Genomic DNA, 25,919 nt, shown 5'->3' with positions numbered 1-25,919 from the left:
TCGTGTTCGGTTTTAAGAGATTTCCGGAAAACAGAAGTCCGGATTTTCACACACACACACACACACATACATATATATATATATATATGTGTGTGTGTGTGTGTGAAAAGGGGGGACTCCTAATTCCCCCCTTCCCCTTTTTTTACATCGCGATGACTCAAGAGGTAACCCCCCCCCCCTCCGAAATCATCGTTCCAGTTACGCCACAGTGTGAGAGTGCACGTGTAAGGCGCCATTCATTAATTACGTAAGGGTCCCAAGGAAGAGGGGGGGGGGGGTCAAAACTATTCTTACTTAAATTTTTCCAAGTCGATATTTTATATTAGAAATCGCGCAGTCAAGTGGTTTGTGTTGGAATTTTAATTTTATTCTGTCGTAATGTATTAACTGTTTCATTTGCTTAACCGTATGCAAATTTCTGTAGCTTAAGAAGGTATTTAAGCAGTCGACTGTATCCATGTGCGGGTGATTCTATGTGTTGATTTTTGTCTGTTTAACATGTTCTGTAAATACTTTTATTTTACGTTAATTCTTGAGTATAAGAATAAATATATTTTAAATTAATATGCTAGTTATCTCTCGGTTTCTAACTACACCAGGCAATGGCACTGCGTGCACAAACTCTGCTACTTATCGGAATATTGGTTATGGGCCTTCTTCATGCGTTAAAAGGTCCAATAGTTGCAAACTGGTGTAGTATTTGAAAACTATTGAACTGTTTGAAAAACTGAAATGGCTCAAGTGCAAGAACTTTCGTATACATTTCCAAAGCTGTTCGACTATAATTATGCGTCCTGGAAACTCGACATAAAGTGTGTTTTGATTGATAGAAATTGTTAAGAGTTTGTTACAAACGCTGAAGAAGTCAAATGTGATGACGCTGCGTCTGAACGAGATAAGAGACTTTGAATGGCGTAAACGAAGGGCTTATACCACCATTTATCAATCTGTAGAAAGGAAATTTCAAATTCTCATCGCACAAACAGAAAGTGGAAAGGAAGCCTGGGAAATTCTCAAGTTAAATTTCGAACCGACATCCCGAGCACGTTTAGCTGGATTACTGGATGAATTCCTTGAACTGAAATTTAACCCGAGAGAAGAAACTGTTGGTTTATTTTGCAAGAAAGTGGAAGAAAAAACGCTACAAATAAGAGATGCTGGTTTTGACATGCCAGAGTTGTTACTGTGTTTCCAACTTATACGCCGTTTACCCGAAGAATATGATAACTTAGTTCAAATACTGTACAGATTAGAAGATAAAGATTTTACGCTGGAAAATGTATCGAAGCAACTTATCACCGAGTATGGAAGAATTTGTTTGAAACGCAAAGATGAAGGGAAAATTATAGCTGATGCATACACGACAAAATGTAAGTCTCCTGACGAGAAACCTCCAATGCAAAAGAATTTCGGAAAAAGAAAGCCATCGTCTTCAAGCAGTGGAAGCGACCTGGATCCTCGAAAAAATTGGAATTCTTCACGACTTAATCGTATGGGGCCGAAATTTAGCTGCAATTACTGCGGGAAACTAAATCATTCGGAAGAAAAATGCTTCAAAAAAGCCAGAGATCTTGAGAGAAAACAAGCTTTATATTGCGAGTCTACAAAACAGACTGAATTAGCTTTCAACACTTCATCCATTGATAAAAAGATAGTAGAATTTCTGATAGACTCTGCGTCGACTTCACATTTTGTAAATGACAAAGAACTGTTTAGTACTTACCGAGATATTCCTCATCAAAAAGTACTGATTGGTGACAAAGACAGTTCCTCCGAAGTCCACGGAATTGGCGATATAGACTTTACTATCCAAGACAAGAAAGGTAATATAGACATTATTTTGAAAAATGTACTTTATGCACCGAACATGAGGAGAAATTTAATTGGTGGGGCTAATGTAGACATTGCAGGATGTAAAATTCTATGGGGAAATAATAGAATGGTTGTGTATGATAAATTTGAAAAATATCTGTTTACTGTACCCCGCGTAAATAAATTGTATGTAGTTAAAGGTTATGCTACAAATTGTAAAAATTTTGCTTTTTCTACTAGCTTAAGTTCTGAAATTGTTCACCGTAGATTTTGTCATACTAATTTACCTTTATTAGTAAATATGAGTAAAAATAATTGTGTAAAAGGAATTGAAAATATTAATAGTAAAAACGTAAATAAGGTATGTGAAACTTGTGTTGTAGCAAAATCTGAAAGAATGTCGTTCAAGAGAGGTTACCAGTATAAACGTAAATCTAATCAAGTTCTCGAAAGAGTGTACATGGATTTATGGGGTGCTTCTCCAGTTGACTCTTTAGCAGGGGGGAGATATTTTTTGTCAATCGTCGATGATTATTCTAGGAAAACTGAAGTTTATATAATAAAAGACAAAACTGAAGTTTTTGAATGTTTTAAAAAGTATTTAGTAAAAGCTGAAAGGCAGACAGGTAAAAAACTAAAGTGCGTGCGAACAGATAACGGTCTTGAATTTACGCATAAACAATTCGAGAAATTTTTGACCGAGTTAGGAATAAAAATTGAAAGATCTTCAATTTATACCCCGGAACAAGTAGGAGTCGCGGAAAATTTCAATAAAGTAGCCATGAATGCAGTTCGAGCAATGCTACAGGACAGTGGATTGAAACCTGAATTTTGGGGGGAAGCTCTTTTAATGTATGTTCACACGAAAAATAGAACTGAACACAGTTTAACGGAAGGTCTAACGCCACAGGAAATATGGACGGGATTCAAACCTTCGGTAAGACATTTAAGAATTTTTGGATCTTTAGCATATGTTCACGTTCCTAAAGTTAAACGACATAAACTTCAACCTAAAGCTTTGATAGGAATTTTAGTTGGATATGCGAACAAAACTAAAGGGTATAGGATTTATGTTCCAAAAGAAAGGAGAGTTGTAGAAACTATACATGTGCGTATAGATGAAAGTAGAAATGGTGTAAATGCATTATTTGGGAAAAATAATTCTTATAAATACACGAATTCAAACTTTAATCAATGCCCGATTGAATCTAACAATTTTAAGAACACGACATACTTGATCTCAATCATGAAATTCCGGGTAAAAACTTAAGTGACGATGAAGACGAAAAACCTAATGAACGTAAAACTTTAAGTTCTATAGATATTTCAGAATGGAATAGATTTAAAAAACCTAGAACAAAAAGTACAAGAATTGATGTTTATTATTATACCCCAATCACAAACGTAAGATTAAGGTCTTTAAATGACGTAAGAAAGTATTGTAGGAAAAATAAAATAGCTTATGAACCTGAGAAATTTGATTTTGTTCCAAAAACTAAACATCCTAAAGCGGAAAATTTGAAAGAATCTTCTAGTGATTCTGATCTAGATTTAAATGAAATTCTTCAAAATGAAATTTATAACGTTGAAATTCCTAAATCGTTTGAGGATGTACAAATTAATCCAGACAAGGAGAAATGGAATGCCGCGATGCAGCAAGAATATGACATGATGCAAAAGAGGAAAGTTTGGCGGTTGGTTGATCCTCCAAAAGATGCTGCAATATTAGGTTGTAGGTGGGTTTATAATATAAAAAATACTGAGAAAAATGTCAAGAAATACAAGGCAAGGCTATGTGCAAAAGGGTATGAAATGAAATATGGAATTCATTTTCATGATTATTTTTCGCCAGTTATCAATTTCTCTATTATAAAACTAATGTTCATTTTATTGGTATCAATGTTAAAATGGTATCATGTGCAATTAGATGTGAAATCTGCCTATTTATATGGTACGTTAAAAGAAACTATTTTCATGAAGCAGCCACCTGGGTTTGTTGTAAGTGGTGCTGAAAATAAGGTTTGTTTATTAGAAAAATCTATTTATGGTTTGAAACAAAGTGGAAGAGAATGGAATTCTGAACTGGACAGTATATTGCAAAATATTGGTTTTCACAAGTTAAAATGGTGTAACTGTTTGTATAAAATGAATGATAATGCTGTTTTAGTTGTCTATGTAGATGATTTTGTTCTATTCGCTAAAGATGAAAAAGTACTAAAATTAGTAACTGGAATGTTGAAAAATAATTTAGAAATAACTGAAATAGGATTAACTAAATATTTGCTTGGTGTTAATTTTGAAAGCATTAATGGTATGTTATTCATTCATCAAAAAACCTATATTAAAAAACTAGAGTTAAAATTTAAAGATTTGCCTAAAAGTTACGTTAAACTACCATTCAAAACTGGTTATGTTTTACCAGGTAAAGTCAACGAAAGTGAGATAGTAGAAACTGAAATTATGAGGAAATTTCCGTACCGAACTTTAATCGGTTGTTTGTCATTTTTGGCTTCCAGATCAAGGCCAGACATAAGTTTTTCTGTAAATGTAATGTCACAATTTTGTAATGGATATACATATCAACATTGGTTACTAGTAGTAGACATTTTAAATTATGTTTTTGCTACCAAAAGTTACAAGATAAATTTTTCGAATGTAGAATCATTAAACTTATGTGCATATTCAGATGCCAATTGGGGGTGTCATCTGACTAAAAGACATTCAAGTAGTGGCTTTATAATTTATTTTTGTAACGTTCCGTTTGCATGGAAATCATCAAAGCAAAAATGCGTAGCACTCAGTTCAATGGAGTCTGAATTCATTTCCTTGACTGAAAGTGTAAAAGAGTTAACTTGGTATTCCAGAGTTTTAAATGAACTAAATTTATGTGGTGTAATTAAACCTATTCAATATTGTGATAATGAATCTGCAATTTATTTTTCGAAAAATAGCCAGGAAAATTTTAAAACTAAACATATTGATATAAGGTGTCAATTTATTAGACAAATGATAGATGAAAATGTTTTTGATTTGAAATTTGTGAACTCTAAAAGTAATAGAGCGGACTTTTTGACAAAACCTCTTTTGTTTGCAAAGTTTCAACTTGCTATTAGTAAGATTTTTGAATGATTGTTTTTCTATTGAAAAAAAGTCTACCTTTACGACAGATGGGGCCGTTTGTTGGAATTTTAATTTTATTCTGTCGTAATGTATTAACTGTTTCATTTGCTTAACCGTATGCAAATTTCTGTAGCTTAAGAAGGTATTTAAGCAGTCGACTGTATCCATGTGCGGGTGATTCTATGTGTTGATTTTGTCTGTTTAACATGTTCTGTAAATACTTTTATTTTACGTTAATTCTTGAGTATAAGAATAAATATATTTTAAATTAATATGCTAGTTATCTCTCGGTTTCTAACTACACCAGGCAATGGCACTGCGTGCACAAACTCTGCTACTTATCGGAATAGTTTGGCGGCAGTGATCATATTTCATTTGTGTCCGGAAGGTAAGAAAAAACGAATTAGGATGAGCTGTTTTTATTTGGTTTAAAAAATTTCTTTACTTATGAAGATTTAATTTAATACTGGTGAATTTAATAACGATTCCAGTGATGTGAGATGCGTTATTTATAAAAAAACGAAATTGAATCTTACGTAAGAACAGGGGGAAGGGGTTCGAAAAATTTACGTACCCTTCTATCAGGGGAGGGCTCAAAAGTTACCAAAATCATATTTACGTAATTAATGAATAGCCCCTAATATTAAGAGGAATTAAGCAATAATAAAGATTGAGTACGGTTCACAATCTAATAAAACGCGCACTGATTGCAAAACATCGTTAGAATCTCCAATGAATCATATAGCGGTGCTTAAATCTAAAAGAAGTTTTACTTTGCCCATTATTTATGACACTTGAAGCAGAAAACGAACCTACATTTGAATTGGTAATTCCACGGGGGGGGGGGGGGGGGGAGTTGCTTCTGCTCAAATTGCTGACCTTGTATTTTGATCCTCTGTTGACGTTTGAGTATAGCCAGAACCGTTAGTTATGTCTTTATTTTTTATCATCGGAAGAAGTATTTTCTGTGGGTATAAGAAATTAAATTATGATAAGGTCTTTTGCAAAAGTAGTTTTTGCGTTACATTTCTAACATTACAGGAAGGCAAACATTTGAAACAAATCATGTTTTTTCCCGGTTTAAACTCGATCTTTAACAGAAAGTTTTCTGAAATTAGGACACGCGGCAAGAAAATGATTATCCGAATTACAAATAACACATTTTAATTTATTTTCATCGAACATAAACCAAATTACACTTTTAGGACTAGATTTGATTTTGAAAACGCACCTTCACATTTTACTTCCTTTTACAAACTACATAGTATGTTGTGGCCATCACGAAACATTCTTCTACATCTTTCTTATAAGTCTTATTCCTCTTCATGCTTAACGAGGAAGCAATAATCCCAAGAAAAACAAAATTACACATGCCAAAACTTGACGACCGTCCCAATTCCTGATTTAACTCAAAAGCAAAGCAAAGAATGAAAATTGAATATTATTTTAAAAGCCTTGCTTAAAATAATTACAAACATTTATTTGTTAACGAACACAAGATGGCAACAGTTAAAAAGTTTGAATCATCGCAATTTTCTAGTCATTTTCCAGCAATTAAGATCACGCGAAATACGCAGACGACAGTCTATCACGATTTCTCTTTCTTATTGTTGCAATTATAAAGCTATTTTTATTCACGCAAAAAAAAAAAAAAATTGAATTTTTGTCATCTTGAATTCAAATTATGTTTTTCGCAATCACGAGCGTGTGTGTGTATGAATGCGCGCGTGTGTTTGTGTAGGTTCATGTGTGTGGGTGCGTGCATGTATGCATGCGTGTGCATGTTGTGTATGCAGTGCTGTGTGTGTACGCGCGCGTGTGTATAGGCGTTCGTGTGTGTGTGTGTGTGGGCATTTGTGTTTGTGTGGAGGCATGAGTGTGTGTATGTGTGTGTGTGTAGGAGTGTGTGTTTGTGTCTGTGCGCAGGCATGAGTATGCGTGTGTAGGCGTGTGTATGCGTGTGTGTGTAGGATATGGACGCAACCTGGAGACGACGGTTTTCGCTACAGGATTAGCATTGTGAGGCCGGTCGACGCAGCGGTGGTGCTGGCAGAGGGAGGTGGTGGGAAAATAAGATGATAGGAATTCAAAACAGTCAAATGAGAACAATAAGCAATCGTGATTGCTCAAAAAAAAAAAAAAAAAAAAAAAAAATCAGCCCCCCCCCCCCATGGAGCGAGTGGCGCCAAAATTGAACCAACACCTATAAACATACGGATTAACATTTATTCCAAATTTCATCCAGAACGTAGCATTGAGATATGGCACTCACAATGGAAAGAAAAAAAAGGAAAAAAGTTCGATTGCGCCTCCCCCCGCCCTTTTTCAGCTGTTGACGCCAAAATTGAATCAGCTCTTATACCCTCTAAGAGCTACTTGTCGATAAATTTTTGTTTGATTACGTTCATTATTTCTTGAGATACAGTAGTCACAATTGAATATAAAAAACGTTCTATAGCTCAACCCCCGTTTGAGCTATTGACAAAAAAAATTGAATCAGGACCTGTACCTGTTAAGGACATTATACGGACCAAATTTTGTTTGATTCCACCAGTTACTTCCTGGGGTATAGCAAGCACGCGTAACTCAAAAAACGTCCCATTGCTTCACCCCTCTTAGAGAAATTAACGCCAAAAACCAATGGGCACAAGTTCACATAAGGGCACATACGTGTACCAAATTTCGTTCGATTTCATGTGGTAGTTTTTGCTGTAGAGCGGCCACAAAACTGGTCACACACATACGTGACACACACACGGACACACACACAGACAGACAGATATTTTCCAAAAATGGTCGACACCTCAAAACGTTCGAATCCTTCGAAATTCGAAAATATGCACAATCCGATACTTTCTTCAAAATATTAGATATAGAAGAAAGTAAAAAGGAAGTATTGTATTCGCAAAAAACTTTTGACCCAAAAATAGGCAATAATTTCCATTTTACTCGCCCCCGAGTGAATGTTATGTTTTTTTTGGACCCTACTACATGTGGATATATGCCTAAGAACGTGTAGACACCCGAAATATCCATTTGGACGATCCCCGAATTGATTACAACGAGCTTTCTCGTAACGTCTGTATGTACTTATGTATGTTCATATGTGCGTATGTATCTCACATAACTCAAAAACGGTATGTCCTAGAAATATGAAATTTGGTACGTAGACTCCTAGTGGGGTCTAGTTCTGCACCTCCCCTTTTGTTTGCATTCGGATGCCCCTAAAGGGGTCTTTTACACTTTTGGGGGGGGGGGGAATCGTTGTTAATATCGATGCAAACTCAAGTGGTGTTATAATTTGGTAAACACTTGGCGACATACCACGAAGTCTTTGGTCGCCAAGAAAATGTACGCGTGAAAATTTGGCGATTTTTTTAAAATATGGTTTCAATTTCGCCACTGTTGGTGATACTTAGAGAGTTAACAATTGAATCACATTAAAATTGCCAATAATGGGGAAATGACATTAAATTGGAGTAAAAGGAAGTCATGTGATGCACACATCAGCTCGTTTATTCCCAGTTTGTGAAACTATATTCAAGTCTGTTGTATCTTAAACCACGTTTCACCTTACTTTATACTTACATGATTTATTACATCTTGATTAAGAGAATTGCAAATTAGGTCAGATATCAGTAATTCACATAAATCTGCAAATTCAGAAACATTTCTGAACCGACAATAATATTGAAAATTTGAACTCCCTCGGGAAGCTAACTGCACATAATTTTTGGAAGGCAATTTTTGCGATTTTCGGAACTGATTCAAACACTCCTGGGGCAGGCCCGACAAGAGGCCATGACAACCTAGTCGTAAAATAGGGGCCTATGCCTTGGGGGGGGGGGGGAGCGTCGACACTGACGCAAAAAAAAAGAAAGGAAGGAAGAAGGGGGGGGGGGAATTCCGAATAAGAGAAAACGTAAAGATTTAAGTAAAATTTTCTATCTTGGTATTTACTGTTGTGGCACTAAAAATAAGAGTTGATTGATTTCTAGTAAGTAGTTTTATTCCTCACCCCCCCCCCCTTTTCTTCTTTCCCACTTTCTTCCCCCCCCCCCCCACTTTTTTTGCGGGCGGAAGGGACCCGGCGACATAATTGACTAGGGGCCCGCCTTGGCTCTCTGCGGCACTGTCCTGGGGTTTTTGTAGAAATTCCTTCAGTACCCAACTCTCAATTTTCTATAACTACAATGATCTTCCTCTTGAAGATAAACCGTAAGTTACCTATCTTTTCCCCCAATATATTGTTACAAATTCTGTAAATAGTAGTTATTTTTATAATTAATTTGTTGTAATCTGGCTAAATTTGGCGTTTATGATGCCATTTTCACTTAAAATTATCTTAGTAATGTAACCTGTAAATAGTTTCTTTTAATGAATATACAACTCTCTTACATTCGAATGAAGTATATGGTCCCTCCATTTCTGAAAGATAGGATTTGTAAATGGAATAAAAAGAAAATACGAGAAATTGGTAGAACGTAATCGATATTTCTCAATGGAATATTGTGGAAACTTTTCAAAGATTTTTAAATAGCGTCCGCGGCATAAAAAGTTAGTCTCGTTTTAGTCCTTGCTCTGGAAAGTGTGCCTTTACGCTCTCTTTTTGCGTATTTTGATGTAAATACGTGTGTGACCGTTGAGTTTACGGTGTTAATTGATATTTGCTTAATTTCTGATGATTGATGTAGCAGTTGCAACTACATTTCCAGTACATAGCTGTAAATAAATCTCCTGTGCTTTTCCCAAGAAGTGTCCTCATTTAAAGAATTTCTTGAAGTGGCTGAACTCGAAACAATATATTTGGCAAAAATTACCAGACACCCGGTTATCGCATCCAGAGACGGCAGTTTCGCTCTCATTAGAACTCATCAGTCTGAATTAGTGAATAACCGAGCTGGAGGCATATGTTCTCTCATTGAAGCTAAAGCGACTGAAGGCAAAGCCTTCAATTCACGAGGCGAACCGCACTACACTGTTAAAACCAGAAATGCCACATGGGTAAAGAATTTCACCCTAGGGTGAAAAAACGGTGCCTCAGGGTGCAACGGAGGCTAGGAAGTGTCATCAAGGTCCTTTTGGTTCCTCAGTGGGTGAACAGCGTTAACAAAAGTGCTAAAAGACCATTCAATAGGAGAGCGACTCATTGCGCATGCGCTCTAACTTATCGTCCAACGACAACTTCAGTTTGAATGCCGAACGAAGGAAGCTGCAACGAAATTTACTTTCATATTGAATGAAGTACAAAACTGAAAAATTCGTGGATTAATCTTCGAAATCTCACGTGAGTAAAGGCATTTGATCATATTGTAGCTCTTAGAGCTTTCGAACATATTGTTACAAATCCTGTAAATAGTAATTATTGTAGTAACGTAACCTGTAAATAATTTCCCGTAATGAATATACAACCCCTTAACATATGGCTAAAGTATACAACCCCCTATTCTTTTTTTTCTTATTTCATTCACTGATTTTATCAATGAAAGTGTAGTTGTAGAACGTTGTAGCCTTTTCTGGAATGTTTGAGAGATTTCTTTTCGGTCTATATAAGCCGTTAGCGATGGATAAACAGTTAGTTTCGATTCAGATTTCGAACGGAGAGCATTTTGCTCTGTTTATAGCGAGGCATTTCGCTGTGTTGTTTTCGTATTTGGAAGTAAATACGTGTGTAAACGTTGAGTTTACGGTGTTGTGTGCTAATTGCTTAATTGCTGATGAATAATTTCGCAGTTGTTGAAGATCTTTCCTGTACATAGTGTAAATAAATTTCCTGTGTTTTTATCAAGAACTGTGTTTTCATTTCAAGAAAGCGGAAGTCGCACCGAATCCGTTACAATTTGGCGCCCAACGTGCGGCTTCTTCTGGACTTTCTTGGAGTAAGTGTGACTTTGGACATTTTTTCATAAAGACTTTTTTTGAATTAGGACTTTATTTTTTTTATGGTGATTACTCGCGCAATGGATGAACAATTAAAACAACTTCTTGACGCAATCACCTCTGTGAAGAGTGATATGGCTGCTAATCAAGAACAATTAAAAAGTGACTTGACTGCAAGTTTTACAGCTAATCAAGAACAATTAAACAGTGACTTGACTGCAAGTTTTACAGCTAATCAAGAACAATTAAAAAATGATATGGCAGCTAATCAAGAACAATTAAAAAATGATATGGCAGCTAATCAAGAACAATTAAAAAATGATATGGCGGCTAATCAAAACCAATTGAAAAGTGATTTAACGGTGCTGAAAAATGACCTAGTTTCTAACCAAGAGGAAATTAAAAACGATCTTACTTCGGTAAAGACTGTGATGGAAAATAAATTTAATGAGATAGAGCATCGAGTTGATGCTATTGAAGGAAAGTTTGAGGCAGTTGAAGGCCGATTCATCGCAGTGGAAAATAAAATCGAAGAGAAATTTGAAGAAAAATTAAGTTCCGTTGAAATCCGATGCAATGCTGTAGAGAATAAACTGGAAGAAGAAGATAGAAAATTTCATCAACTTAAAGAAGACATCTTTAAAGACCTGGAAAGGAGATTGGCGACCGCGGAAAGCAGCTCTGTACAGTTTGGCGCTCCCACATCGGTTGCTCGACCGTCCATTAAACTTGCCACCTTTGATGGGAAAACTTCGTGGCAGGTTTACAAAACTCAGTTCATGATAGTGGCGGAAGCGAACGGATGGGACTCTGCTACCAAGGCCTGCCATCTTGCAGCATCCCTGAGAGGTGATGCAGCGGACATTCTTCAGACCCTTCCGGACGGCCAGCGCCTGGATTTCGCCGCCCTCACATCTGCGTTGGAGCTTCGCTTCGGTGAGAAGTGCCAGAAAGATTTCAGCCGACTCCAGTTGAAGTCCCGTTTCCAGAAAACCGGGGAAACCCTGCAAGAGCTCGCGGCGGACATCGAGAGACTGTCTCATCTTGCTTTTTGCGACTGTCCTGCGGATGTTCGGGACAACCTGGCACTCAACTACTACATCGACGGGGTTCGAGATCCGGAAATCCAGAAAGCTCTACGGATGGCGGATGTCAAAGACCTGAATTCTGCTGTTGTGTATGCGATGAAGTTGGAGGCCGCCCAGCAAGCAACCCGTGTGGATCGCCATCCCATCCGAACTCTGGAAGCTGATGAGTCTGATTCCAGGTCGTCCCACCTCGCTGAACTCGAGAGACAACTCGGTGACTTGGCAAGACATCTGAGCAGCATAACAGCCCAAAAGAAACAAGAGCAGAAGTGCTGGAAATGCGGTAGTGAAGGACACCTGCGAAGGAGTTGTCCGGCTCGCCAAGCTACGCGAGGGAAGGAAATCACCACCACCAGAGCTCTGCAGATTTCCTCTTCTAGTAGTGGCAGTGATGGACTTTTCATTTACGCCCATGTAAATGGGAATCCTTGCAAACTGATTGTCGACACTGGAGCCAATGTGACAATCGTTAGGACAGATGTGGCTCGTGAATTTGGATTGAAACTGCTGTGGACATCGCCACGCGTAAGTCTCCAGACTGTGACAGGTGACAAAATCGAGATTGACGGTAAAGTGGACTTGGAAATAGTGTTTGGGAATGCCACCTACCGTCATACGGCATTCGTCGCTGATATCACGGACCCCTTCATTCTCGGATTGGACTTTTTGAAGAAATATGACTTCACTCTCGACTTCAAGACTAATGAGCTACACTCGATGAGAGAAGACATAGCCGTTTTCCCTGCAGAAAGTGATGTAAAATCCGCTCATCAAATAATAGCCCACACAGATTTATCGATTCCCTCAAGGTCAGAATCATTAATACCTGGCTCCATTGAAGAAACCAATAGTTTTCGATTTGGACTCATTGAATACCCTAACCTAAGCAATAGCCTAAAAGGAGTGCTGGTAGCATCTACGCTTGTGGACCTTTCTAAGGGTGTAATTCCCGTGAGAGTCGCCAACGTGAGTGAAAGGCCAAGGAATATCCGGAAAGGTGAAGTGTTAGCAACTTGTACTCCAGTAAACTGCATCATTAGAAGAATCAATTCCCCCGAGACTGTGTCTTCCGAGTCCTTGACATCGAAGTTAATTGGGAGTGCGGCATTATCGAAAGATCAAAGAACTGCTGCGGAACAATTGGTGGATGACTTCAAGCATCTGTTTTCATCAGCATCGGAGGATGTCGGCCGTACGAATTTAACGCAGCATAGGATTTACACTGGAGAACACCCCCCTATTAAGCAGCATCCAAGACGACTACCATTCGCCAAGAAGGAAGAAGTTGAGACCCTCCTGAAAGAGATGAAGGAGAATGATGTTATCGAACCTTCATCCAGTCCTTGGGCTTCTCCCATCGTCTTAGTCCGAAAGAAAGATGGCTCCACCAGATTTTGTGTCGATTACCGACGGCTGAATGATATCACCAAGAAAGACAGTTACCCTCTTCCACGGATAGACGACACCTTGGACACTCTTTCCGGACACAAGTGGTTTTCGACCCTGGACTTGAAGAGCGGCTACTGGCAGGTTGAGATACACCCTGATGACCGAGAAAAGACAGCATTTACAACTGGACAAGGCTTATGGCAGTTTAAAGTGATGCCCTTCGGCCTCTGCAATGCACCAGCTACGTTCGAGCGTCTTATGGAGACAGTGTTAAGAGGACTTTCCTACGAATCCTGTCTGGTCTACTTAGACGATATCATCATCGTGGGACGCAGTTTCGAAGAACATCTGGCAAATCTTAGGAAGGTGCTGCAGAAGCTTAAGGAAGCCAATCTGAAGTTAAGCCCGACCAAATGTAATTTGTTCCGCCGGGAAGTGAACTACCTTGGTCACATCATCTCTTCTGAAGGTGTACAAACCGATCCAGAAAAGGTATCTGCGGTCAGGAGTTGGAGTCGTCCCGAAAACATCCATCAGCTGCGAAGTTTCCTGGGGCTCTGCACGTACTACAGGAAGTTTGTAAAGGGTTTTTCCAACATCGCACGACCTTTGCATAAGCTGACGGAGAGCAAGCAAAAGTTTGAATGGTCCAAAGAATGCGAAGATGCATTTCTACGACTGAAGGAAGCTTTAACATCAACGCCTATCCTCGCCTATCCTCAGCCTGAAAAATCCTTTATCCTGGACACTGATGCGAGCAACGAGGGCATCGGAGCTGTTTTATCCCAAGAAATTGACGGAAATGAACATGTCATCGCTTACTGGAGCAAATGCTTATCAAAGTCGGAGCGAAATTACTGCGTCACCAGAAAGGAGTTACTGGCCATAGTGAAAGCTGTAGAACACTTCCATCATTACCTCTACGGCCGAAAATTTCTGCTTCGGACAGATCATGCCTCATTAACTTGGCTTTTGAACTTCAAAAATCCGGAAGGTCAGATAGCCAGATGGATACAGCGGCTCCAGGAGTATGACATGGAGATCAAGCATCGAAAAGGGTTATCTCACGGTAATGCTGACGCTTTATCAAGGAGACCCTGTCCTGAGAACTGCCACTATTGTTCCCGAATCGAGAAACAGTATGGAACGACTAGCCCTACCGCCTATCAGGTGACAGTGACTCCAACATCATCAGAACCTGATCCATGGAGTGATGACCAAGTTCGAAAAGATCAACTTGAAGACCCCGACATAAAACCAATTTTAGAGTTCATGGAAAGTGACAGTCGACGCCCTAGCTGGCAGGACGTTTCCATCTTCAGTCCTGCAACAAAAAGATACTGGGCTTTATGGAACTCGCTCCATTTACGGAACGGCGTGCTACACCGGAAATGGGAATCTGACGACGGTAAAACATCTAGGTGGCAGTTACTACTTCCCCGATCAAGGATTTCAGATGTTTTGAAAGAAATACATAGTAGTGCGACTGGAGGACATTTTGGTGTCTTGAAAACCCTCAACAAAGTTCGGGAGCGCTTCTTCTGGAGTAAGGCGAAGGATGACGTGGAGAAGTGGTGCCATTCTTGTGACGCCTGTGCTGCTCGTAAAGGACCGAAGAAGAGAAGCAGAGGGAAGCTACATCTGTACAACGTTGGAGCTCCTTTCGAACGAATTGGGATCGACATCCTGGGTCCTCTACGAAAAACTGCTGATGGGAACAAATACATTCTTGTTTCCATCGACTACTTCACCAAATGGCCGGAAGCATATCCCATTCCAGATCAAGAGGCTACCACCGTAGCAGAGACTCTAGTCCAACATTGGATCTCGAGATATGGAACACCTTTGCAGATTCATTCCGATCAAGGGAGGAATTTCATCTCTGCTGTGTTTAAGGGCCTATGTCAAATTCTTGGAATTGAGAAAACTAGGACAACACCACTACACCCACAATCGGACGGCATGGTGGAGAGATTTAACCGCACAATCCTAAATAATCTCTCGCTTATGGTATCCAGAAATCAACAGGATTGGGACAAGAAGCTACCTTTGTTCCTGCTGGCCTACCGCAGTGCTGTCCACGAGACTACCGGATATGCCCCATCTCAGATGCTCTTCGGACGAGAGCTTCGGCTACCTTGTGATCTCGTCTTCGGTCGTCCTCCTGATGCGCCTTCATCGCCTGAGGAGTACATCCAGGATCTCCAGGCCCGGTTGGAAGACGTTCATAACTTCGCACGAGAGCGAATCAACATCGCGGCGGAGAAGATGAAGACCCGATACGACACAAGGTCTACTGGACATGAATTCAACGAAGGCGACAAGGTTTGGTTATGGAATCCCATCCGACGGAAAGGTCTTTCACCCAAATTGCAGTCGCATTGGGATGGACCCTACAAAGTCCTTAACCGACTGAATGACGTCGTAGTGAGGATCCAAAAATCACCTAATGCAAAACCTAGGGTTGTACATTATGATCGGTTAGCCCCATACTATGGCCATAGTTCATGAGTATTACGTAAACAACCATGGTTGATAACATAAAAGTTGTAGATAATTTTTGCTTTTAATGGTTAGTAATATTTCTTGTTATTGTGTTTTCTGTATCTGTTAGTTACTAATTAATGTGTATATTTGTAAACTTGTGATAGAAGTTTGGCACCCTTTCTGGGGATTGTACTGGCCGGGACGTGCAGTCCTTAGGAAGGGGGCAATGTTACAAATCCTGTAAATAGTAATTATTGTAGTAACGTAACCTGTAAATAATTTCCCGTAATGAATATACATCCCCTTAACATATGGCTAAAGTATACAACCCCCTATTCTTTTTTTTCTTATTTCATTCACTGATTTTATCAATGAAAGTGTAGTTGTAGAACGTTGTAGCCTTTTCTGGAATGTTTGAGAGATTTCTTTTCGGTCTATATAAGCCGTTAGCGATGGATAAACAGTTAGTTTCGATTCAGATTTCGAACGGAGAGCATTTTGCTCTGTTTATAGCGAGGCATTTCGCTGTGTTGTTTTCGTATTTGGAAGTAAATACGTGTGTAAACGTTGAGTTTACGGTGTTGTGTGCTAATTGCTTAATTGCTGATAAATAATTTCGCAGTTGTTAAAGATCTTTCCTGTACATAGTGTAAATAAATTTCCTGTGTTTTTATCAAGAACTGTGTTTTCATTTCAAGAAAGCGGAAGTCGCACCGAATCCGTTACAATATTTAACGTGTTTAAAGTATGTTGATAGCTACTTATTGTTCCGTTTACCTTATTAAATATTTAATATCTTGCTATTTATATCCTGCAAAACTGTTACCTAAAACTATCTATCAGTACTATCTTGAACAACAACAACATTAAAAATAAAAACGTTTAAATCAGCTGATAATGAATAGCTAATTCCGGAATATAAATTGACATTGGAAAGAAGGGCTTTTAAATTAGTATTTATCTTGTACGCATAAGGATACTCAAATATCGAAGCTTATAATAAGTATTGATATGTTACGCTCGATTAAAATTTTAAACGTTTATGAAACTATTTTATTTTCCCATGATTCTAATCTAATGTTACCTAATATTTCTAGTTCTTCCGGAAAATGATTGATAAATTACTTTCCCTGTTCATTTTCGGTACGGATCATGCAGTTGACAACATATGTTGTCAACAACATATTAATTAAATTACATAGCAATCCAAGTGTGAATATAAGAAAGTTAGTTCACGAACAGACAAATTAAAGTCATGAACACTTCTTAATTATGTTCGAAAGTTGATATGTGACCTTCGTACACTGTTATAACCAGGGGTTCCAGACGAGTGAAAATATTCCCTCTAAGGTGAAAGCATAGTGCCTGAAGGAGCAATGCAGGCCAGAAAATAGAGCAGAGGAGCCAAAACAGCATGCAATCGCAGAAAGACTCATTGCGCATGCGCTTTTTGCCTTAGACATACTTTCAACCACCTCAATATGGCGGACAAATAATGATTGCGTTTGTGTGTCTCTCACATTGAATGAAGTACACTATTGGATTAAAACACAACTTTTCTAGGATTAATTATCCGAAATTACAAGTAAGTACAGCTTTTGATCACTTTGTAGCTTTTAGGGCTTTCAAACATAGTTAAGTGTTTAAAAGTGCATTTATTGCTTTTCAGTAACCGTTAGTCTTCTAGTTCTCGCTTACCGTTACTATCGTGAAATTTCCATCATTCAAAACGCTACTAAAAATATCTGTTATTATTTTCTTGAATACTCGATAAGCAGCTTTTATTAATCACCAAAAGAACCTTAGTAAAAATGTTTCTTGTACTTCGTAATTATAACAGAAAGCAAGCGAAAAAAAAAATCTCTCTCAGTCTAGCTCTTTTTTTTTTTTTTTTTTTGCTTTTTCATTCAAGAGTTAGAATCATTTCCTGTTAGCGGTTGATGCTCGATAGCGTTAGAAATTCCTTTTGGTTTTTTATTTAACTGGTTGAAAAACTTTATGTGCATTTTATTTTGTTACTCTTGATTAACGTTTATGAAACGATTTTGTTTTTCCGTAATTGTAATATCCCTGAATATTTTTGGCTTATCATGTAAATAATCCATAAGTAAAGCTATGCTTCATTTTCGGAATACGTCATGTTTTAGTAAATGTATAATTTCTCACATGTTTTAAATAATTACTCGTTTTTAAATTATAACGTATTTGTGACAGATCTTTGATACCAAGTGAAGGAGTAGATATTTATTGTTTTATTAATTTTTAACATTACTTTTTGTTAAAAAAACCCCCATCAGAATCCTTAATTTTTTCACATGTTTTTTAACGGCCACAGAGTTATTATTCATATTATTTATTTTATGAATTTTTAAGAAAACGATAAAGATTTAACCGGTCCGCAAAGTTTTTCATTTGCTTTTACCGCTCCCGTGGGTCAAAAGAGGTTGAGAAACACTGAGTTAGAGCACGATCAGATGAATTAAAGTTATGAGCACTTCTTAACTATGTTGAAAGTTTTGAAATATTATCAAATGCTGTAATTACATGTTTTAATCATTTCCAATACCGAGTTCAATGTGAAAATGTCCAAAACGTAGAATATCATAAATCAAAACAAAACTTAAAAAAAGAAAAATAAAATTACACAACTGTATTCAAAAACGCACACAATACGGGGGAGGGGGGGGGGGAGGAGGATCTATAGTAAGGGTGCCATTTCTCTCTCCGAAGGTTCCTTTTTTTCACTCCGGCTGTCTAGTTTTTAAAAGGTGCCTGTTTTTCACCCTATTTAGAGGTGCGATTTCGGCTCCGTATTGGGTGTCGCTGGTGAACAAGCGTTTCTCCCCTGAAAGGTGCCGAATGCATCCTGTAGTTTTAACAGTGTATATACAAATCAAAATAAAGAAAACACAATTGTATTCAAAAACTCGCACAGCACGGGGGGGGGGGGGGAATCTCTATAGGAAGCAATAAAGGTGCCATTTTTCTCACCTAGGGTGCCATCTTTCGCCTACGGTGCACGTTCGGTGAAGGGAGCCAGTTTTTCACACTTGCTAAGGGTGCAATTTCGGTTCTCTGTCGGGTGCCGCTGGTGAACAAGCATTTCACCCCTGAAAGGTGCCAAACGCAACCTGTAGTTTTAACAGTGTATGATGCGGTTCGATTCGTGGACTGCGACGACCTGCGAGGGCGCACTGTTAGTGTCACCAGCGAGTGCTGCGGACACTCGCTGGTGAGATAAATTTACTTTATATACAACTTTGTTCGCACACCCAGAGTTGGGACCCCACCTAAATCTTAACTCTTTCTCTCTCGATTCTTTTTGTAACACTTTCTAATCTCTATTCCGTATTCAATGAAATGACATCTGCCTCCAGCTCGGCTATTCACTAATCTAGATTGAGGAGTTCTAATAAAAACGAAACTGTAATCTCTAGGTGTGATAACAGGTTTGTCTGTTGTACTGCATTTTGTTCTGCCTGAGCCCCAGTTTAGGGGCGGTGACCTACTGCTAAAGGTATGGGTAACTCGTTTACCCATGTCATCGGTTTATTCAGATCAATGTAACTAGTTTAAAAAAAAAATATTAATTTGAATATTTGGCATCTTGAATTCAAATTATGTTTTCGCAATCACGAGCGTGTGTATGAATGCGCGTGTGTGTTTGTGTAGGCGCATGTGTGTGGGTGCGTGTGTTTGTGAGTGTATGTATGCATGTGTGTGAGTTTTGTGTATGTAGTGCTGTGCGTGTACGCGCGTCTGTGTGTAGGCGTTCGTGTGTGTGTGTGTGTAGGCATGTGTGTTTGTGTCTGTGTGCAGGCATGAGTGTGTGTGTGTGTGTGTGTGTGTGTGTGTGTGTGTGTAGGTGTGTGTATGTATGCGTGTGTGTGTAGGATATGGACGCAACCTGGACATGGTTTCGCAAGAGGAGCAACATCGTGAGGCGACCGGTCGACGGTGATGCTGCAGAGGGTGTTGGCGGGAAAATAAAATCAGCGTAACGCCAAAAACAGTCAAATGAGAACAATAAGCAATCGTGATTGCTCAAAAACTAATATTCACTTAAATAATAATCCGACATTATGATTGCAAGAAGGAAACTACAGGGTGTTTCTAAACTCTTGGGCTAAATCTTAAGGGATAGTAGAACGCACTAGGACAAACAAGATAAAGTCAAAAATAAGGGTACCAAACGTCTTCCGAAGGTGATAGGGCGTCTTTAAAGTTTAGGTTCCAAAATTTCAAATGATCGTAAAAGACAGAAAAATTGGTTGATTCGTTTGCGATTTTCGCTAAAATTATTCTTTTCATCAGTATTTTCTTGAAAATAAATTTTGAAGATGAAGTTTAAAAAATGCCATTAGAGGGCGCTTTAGACTTTGGAGTAACGAACAACTATTTTTTACCGCTATTTTTGAATCTCATTAAATGTTTTCTAATGTTTGGACTTAAACTGAAATTTTGAGCTTAAAATCTGAATCGTTGGGCGTGATTGAGTAGCGAAAACTCAACTGTCTTCAAAGGTTGAAATAGACTTAGTCACAAAAAAAAATGACATCAAGAATAAATTGAGTTGCAACTAACAAACTCGGCAGGAATCGAATTTGGTAAGACAAATTTTAAATTCCGTTGCCAGTAAGGAAAGGGTAAGTTCGCTATGCGTATACAAGTGGCGAGGATAGGTACGATTGAAAGTGGGAAAGCTTGTGTCAAAGGGTACTTCAAACAAAACTGTCCAATTGCAAGTATGCTATTTTGACTAGGACGACCTTTTAGAGGTATACGAACAATTGTTGGAGTTTTTAAAGGGACGTAAAGGTCTCAGAGAAGCAGGTTGGTTGTGCGGGCCTATCTGCCGCCACTTCGGTTGAAGCGATATGGTAGTACCTTAATGTGGTTGAAAATAAATGAATCACTCCATTTCGGTTGGTTAAGGCATTCATCTTCTTCTTCTTCTTGCTTATCTCTCTGTTCTGAATCATATCAGATCCATGAGGTTGTTCGCCTTAATCAACTTCAAGACAGAAGCAGGTCTCTTCAGTAGATCCTCGCGTACCAAACCAACACAAAAAATCAGATGTTGTGCAGTGGCCTCTTCAGTATGACATTTGGTGCAAATTGGGAAAGTCCTATTACCATGGGAAAATCTGAGGGTTTTTAGATGACCTGTGCTCAGGCGAGCCAAAGCAGTTTGATCTCTCCTGTCACCCTCTAATCCAAGAGAAGCACCAGGACCCTTGCAAAAATACCATGGATGCTCAGGAGGACGTCTCCAAGAGCTGTTTATAGTAGCCTTACATCTGGAGTATAGTTCAAGGTACGTCAAAGGATCCCCACTATTCTGGTCAAGGAGTATTTGTGCATCTTCTGAAAGTACAAAGTACCTGGAGCACCAAAAGGTAGAAGTCTGACTTTGCTCCTGTGCCTGCAGACTTTAGCTGAGCATAATGGAACGACCTTCACGTCTTGGGTGACCCTATCAGGAGAAAATAAGGCATTCTAGAAACAGAAATGAGCGCTAAGATCACACATCATAAGAGTTTCCACTAACCGTATCAACAATGTCCATCACATTAGTTTCACCTTTCAAGAAACTGATGTTATTATTAAAAACAATCCTGAGTAGACTGAAAGACGCTGGTATCTTGAACCGGCGCGGCGTCTATTGTGATGGATTGGATTTTCGTCGATTGGATTTTCGCTACACTTGATTAGCTGGGTTGTTTCAGGAGGCGTGTTATCATCAACGATGAATCCCGATTTAGTCCCAGTGGTCATAAGTAACCTATTTCACTCCATACCACGCCATGTTTTGTCTTATATAGCTGCAAGAGAAAGCTATACTACTTACGGTTTTGTAACCTTTATTGTGTTATAAATTCTTAATAAAATAATCTTTTATTCTGAATTTGTAATCATTTCCTTATCTTTTCATAGGTCACATATATTTTAAGCTTCGTGAAGATCGCTCGTTTTCTTCTTTGTGAATGCATTTTTTTTTTTTTTTTTACGATTGTGAATTTCAACTTTTGAACACATTTCAACTTGCGCGATTTAATCACTCCCAATGATTCTGATTTTGAGCTGAAAATTTAAGTTTAAGGCATTAGAAAATTTAAGTTTAAGGCATTAGAAAGCATTTAATAAGATTCAAAAGAAGAGGTAAAAAATAGTTGTTCGTTACTCCAAAGTCTAAAGCGCCCTCTTTTGGCATTTTTTAAACTACATCTTCAAAATTTATTTTCAAGAAAATACTGATAAAAAGAATACTTTTAATGAAAATCGCAAACGAATCGACCAATTTTTCCGTTTTTTATGATCATTTAAAAATTTGGACCCTAACTTTAATGACGCCTATCGCCTTCGGAAGACGTTTGGGACCCTTCTTTTTGACTTTATCTTGTTTGTCCTGATGTGTACTATCACCCTTTAAAGTTTTGCCCTCGAGTTCAGATGCACCCTGTATAAATGCGCCGGGCCGCAGAGAGCCAAGGCGGGCCACTAGCTAATTTTGCCACCGGGACTTCGCTCGCCCCGCTCTACCCCCCCCCCCCCCCCCAAAAAAAGGAAAGAAAGGGAAAAAAAATCAGTAATAAAGAGAAAAAAAATCAATCCTGCTTATTGGAAAGGAAATAACTCTATTCTTAGTAGCGCAACAGTATATACCAGAGTAAATTTTTCAAACAATAAAAATTTTATTTCAGGAACACTTTCCTCACGTGTAACTCCTTTATTGCACATTGGCTCAACAGGTGTTCTCCTTGCTTTAGAAATCTAATATGCAGGAATTGCAAGTGAAGGTGAATGATTTTTTCTCTCACAGTCACTTGTTTCTTTCTTTCTTTTTTTTTTTTTTCATTCTTCCGAAATAAGTTTCGAGTCATCTTTAAAAAAAACCTTCGAGTTAAAGGAAGTTAACTTCGAGATATTGAGAATAATTAGCATGGAATAAAAGACAAAGGCATCGGGACTTGATAAAAACTTCGAGTTATATCAATATTTGAGTTATTGGACTTCGAGTTATTGCGAATTGACTATATATATGCGAAAGGTTGCATGCGTGGAATGATCGACGTTTATTTCAACACACACTTTCACCCTCCTTATCATTAGTGAGTACAGAACATTTGTGTCTTTGCGAACTCCCGTGCTAAAAGAAGTTTTTTTTCTTAACGTTTTCGCTAATTCAGAGTTTTTGTGTTTGTTTGCCCCCCCCCTTTTTTTCTTCTTTTCTATTTTTCTTTCTTTTTTTCCTTTCTTTCTTTCTCTTTTCTTTGTGTTAGTGCTGCTGCCTCCCCCCGGGCCCAATTAACATATCAGGGGGCACTACGCCATAAGCTTTTTCGGGGCCCCTGCGTAGTCAACCCTTACAATTTTAGCCATTGGCGAAAACAGTTTTAGCTATTGGTGAAAACAAAATAGCCATTTGGGGGCCCCTAAAAGTGGGGTCCCTAGGCCACAGCCTTGTTGACCTATTCAGTAATCAGGCCCTGGCCTCCCCCCCCCCCCCCCCAAAGGCCAGCACAGACGAGCAGTTCGTCATATTGTGTCTCTGGATATCAAAGAAAGATTAATATTTGCTTGAAGTGCATCTAGTATTTGATTTATTTTGCTAAATAAGGTACAGACACTTAATTTTTAATTAACTTTTTCTGGAATAATAGGAAGCAGGCTTGGAGTAATCGCCAATTACAAAATCGTAATCTGAGTAATCGATTACGTTTTTGTGCAATCATAATCGTAATTTGTCAATGAGATACTCTCGTAATCGTAATCGAAATCATAATCGGGATTTTCTTGCGTAGTTGTAACTGTAATCTAAACAAAATAAATCGTAATTTAGCCTTGTAATAGTGTAATCTTGACTTTCTGAGAGGGAAAAAATTTAAGCCGCTCTTCTTCTATTAAAGGATTATATAGTTCTAAGGAAAAGATTATATAGTTCAATAGTAACACAGAAAACGACTTCAAGCTATTCAGTGCTCTCTCGTCCCCGTTTGCAAATGAGAGTCATAGTCCAGTCATCTGGTAGTTTTACCTGGAAAGTTTTCCGGGAGTTTTGAAAATTGGCAATTTTATAGATTTTGATGTGCTCTTTTCGAATTTCCACTTTGCCACCTCGTATCTTTGCCGCTCGCGCCGCCATATTGAAAAAATGGCGTCTAAAAGCGGTATTTGGATGATTTCTCCGTTCTGACTTATTTTACGATAAAAACATATTTTACAAAATTAAACTAGAGAAAATTCCCTACAATTTATGTCACAACAATTTTTTCGTAAAATAAATAGCTTCGGCGTACGAGAGCCGCAAAGTATTATTTAACACGCGTTATCGCAGAATAAGTCATTCCACACTACTTTGAGGTTTAGTTATCATAACACATTAAGGAAACGCAGAGTTTAATTAATAAGCATATAGTACAAACACAAATTCAATCGATTTACAAGTTAATTTACTAACTGCATAAAAACTCACAATCCACAAATTAAATTCTTTTTGTGGTAGAAATGAGCGAGAGGAAAAAGGCAATACGGAAACCAAATTCCATTTCAGTTATTTCTTCCTATCTGCACTAAAACACCGAAATAGACTCTTCCAACCAGGCGCCACGTGGATTCCCCTTCTCTCCCTTTCCGAAATTTCTACCGGTAGAACTCAATAAAATATTTTAGTCTGCGTCATCACTATACTTGTTACGAAAAAATTATTGAAAAAATGGCGTCTAAAAGCGGTATTTTGACGATATCTCCTTTCTGACTTATTTTACGACAAAAAAAAATCATATACAAAATTAATTTATGCATTATATATATTAATTTACATACAAAATTAAACAAGAAAAATTTCCTACAATTTATATCATAAAGTTTGTTTTTTTTTTTTTTTTTTAATATTGTGGTCAAACAAGTCACAGAAGATGCAGACACTTTTATAATCAATACTGCGATAAATGTTTCTTCAGCATTTGATTCCGTAATTGTTGTTGGCGAAGATGTAGATCTTCTTATTCTTTTGACAGCTCTATCTAAGCGATCAAACATATATATGCTCAAACCAGGAAAAGGAAAAATTTCGCAACACATATATACAACTGACAGTATCATAGATAAGACAGCCGCAGATCATATTTTATTCTTGCATGCCTTTAGTGGCTGTATTTTACTGTGCATATGTAAATTTATATTTTTATACTTTTCCTGTGGCAACGCCTCTGGGATTGCAGTTTTATACTGCGGTCTCTGGGACGAGCGGAGAAACTGCAAGACTGCGGCGGCATGATGTATACAATAGGACTTGACCGATGTATCGGCCTGGCCGATGCATCGGCGCCGATGGTTCAACAATTTAGCCATCGGCATCGGCGGCCGATGCTAACTTGCAGGAAACATCGGCCCATCGGCCTTAAAAAACATCGAAAGCCGATGGAATTGGCCGATGTTTTTGAAAAAAAAAAAAAAAGGACCTTTGTTGTTTTACTTTTTAATACCAAACAAAGGTAGTTACTGTTTTTATATAAAATTGTTTACTTAAATTTCAGTATGAATTTCTATTTTAGTCACCCCTGAAAGAGTTTTTAATACTGCATTCAGGTACCAAACAAGTTACTTATTGCGTTGTTTCTTGCGACTGGATGTACATATGTATCTTTTATAAGTCATAACTCAAAAATGATAAGCTGGAGAAGGCTAAATTTTCGCATGTAGGGTATGCGTACGTTCCAGTTGTGCACTTCCCTTTTTGTTTTCGATCGGGTGTAAAAAGCCTATTAACTCATTTTTTGTGGTTATTAATTATTTATTTCAATGCAAAACTAATATAGCGTCTCAGACTGACGGTCATTTGGTGATATATTGCCGCATTGGAGACTATGGAAACAAATATGAGTTGGCGAAACCGGTTTTGTTTCATTTTGTTAGATTCCCGTTGAACCGACGGTATAATTTTTAATTTTTCGATATTTGTAATATGATTCACAGTAATGCAGTCTTTTCTGTATCGCTTCGGCGGAGCTACAAGTTTGGGGTCCATCGAAATACATGTTGGGGCTCTATTTCTCTATCACAGAGGTTGTAAAACATTTACCTATCATAAGCATTTTTGTAACCCCTCGGTGTCCCTATGGTTATGGGGCCTCTCGCGCA

This window comes from Uloborus diversus, chromosome 2 (assembly GCF_026930045.1).
Source record: "Uloborus diversus isolate 005 chromosome 2, Udiv.v.3.1, whole genome shotgun sequence".
NCBI lineage: Eukaryota > Metazoa > Arthropoda > Arachnida > Araneae > Uloboridae > Uloborus > Uloborus diversus.
This window is presented reverse-complemented; position numbering follows the sequence as displayed.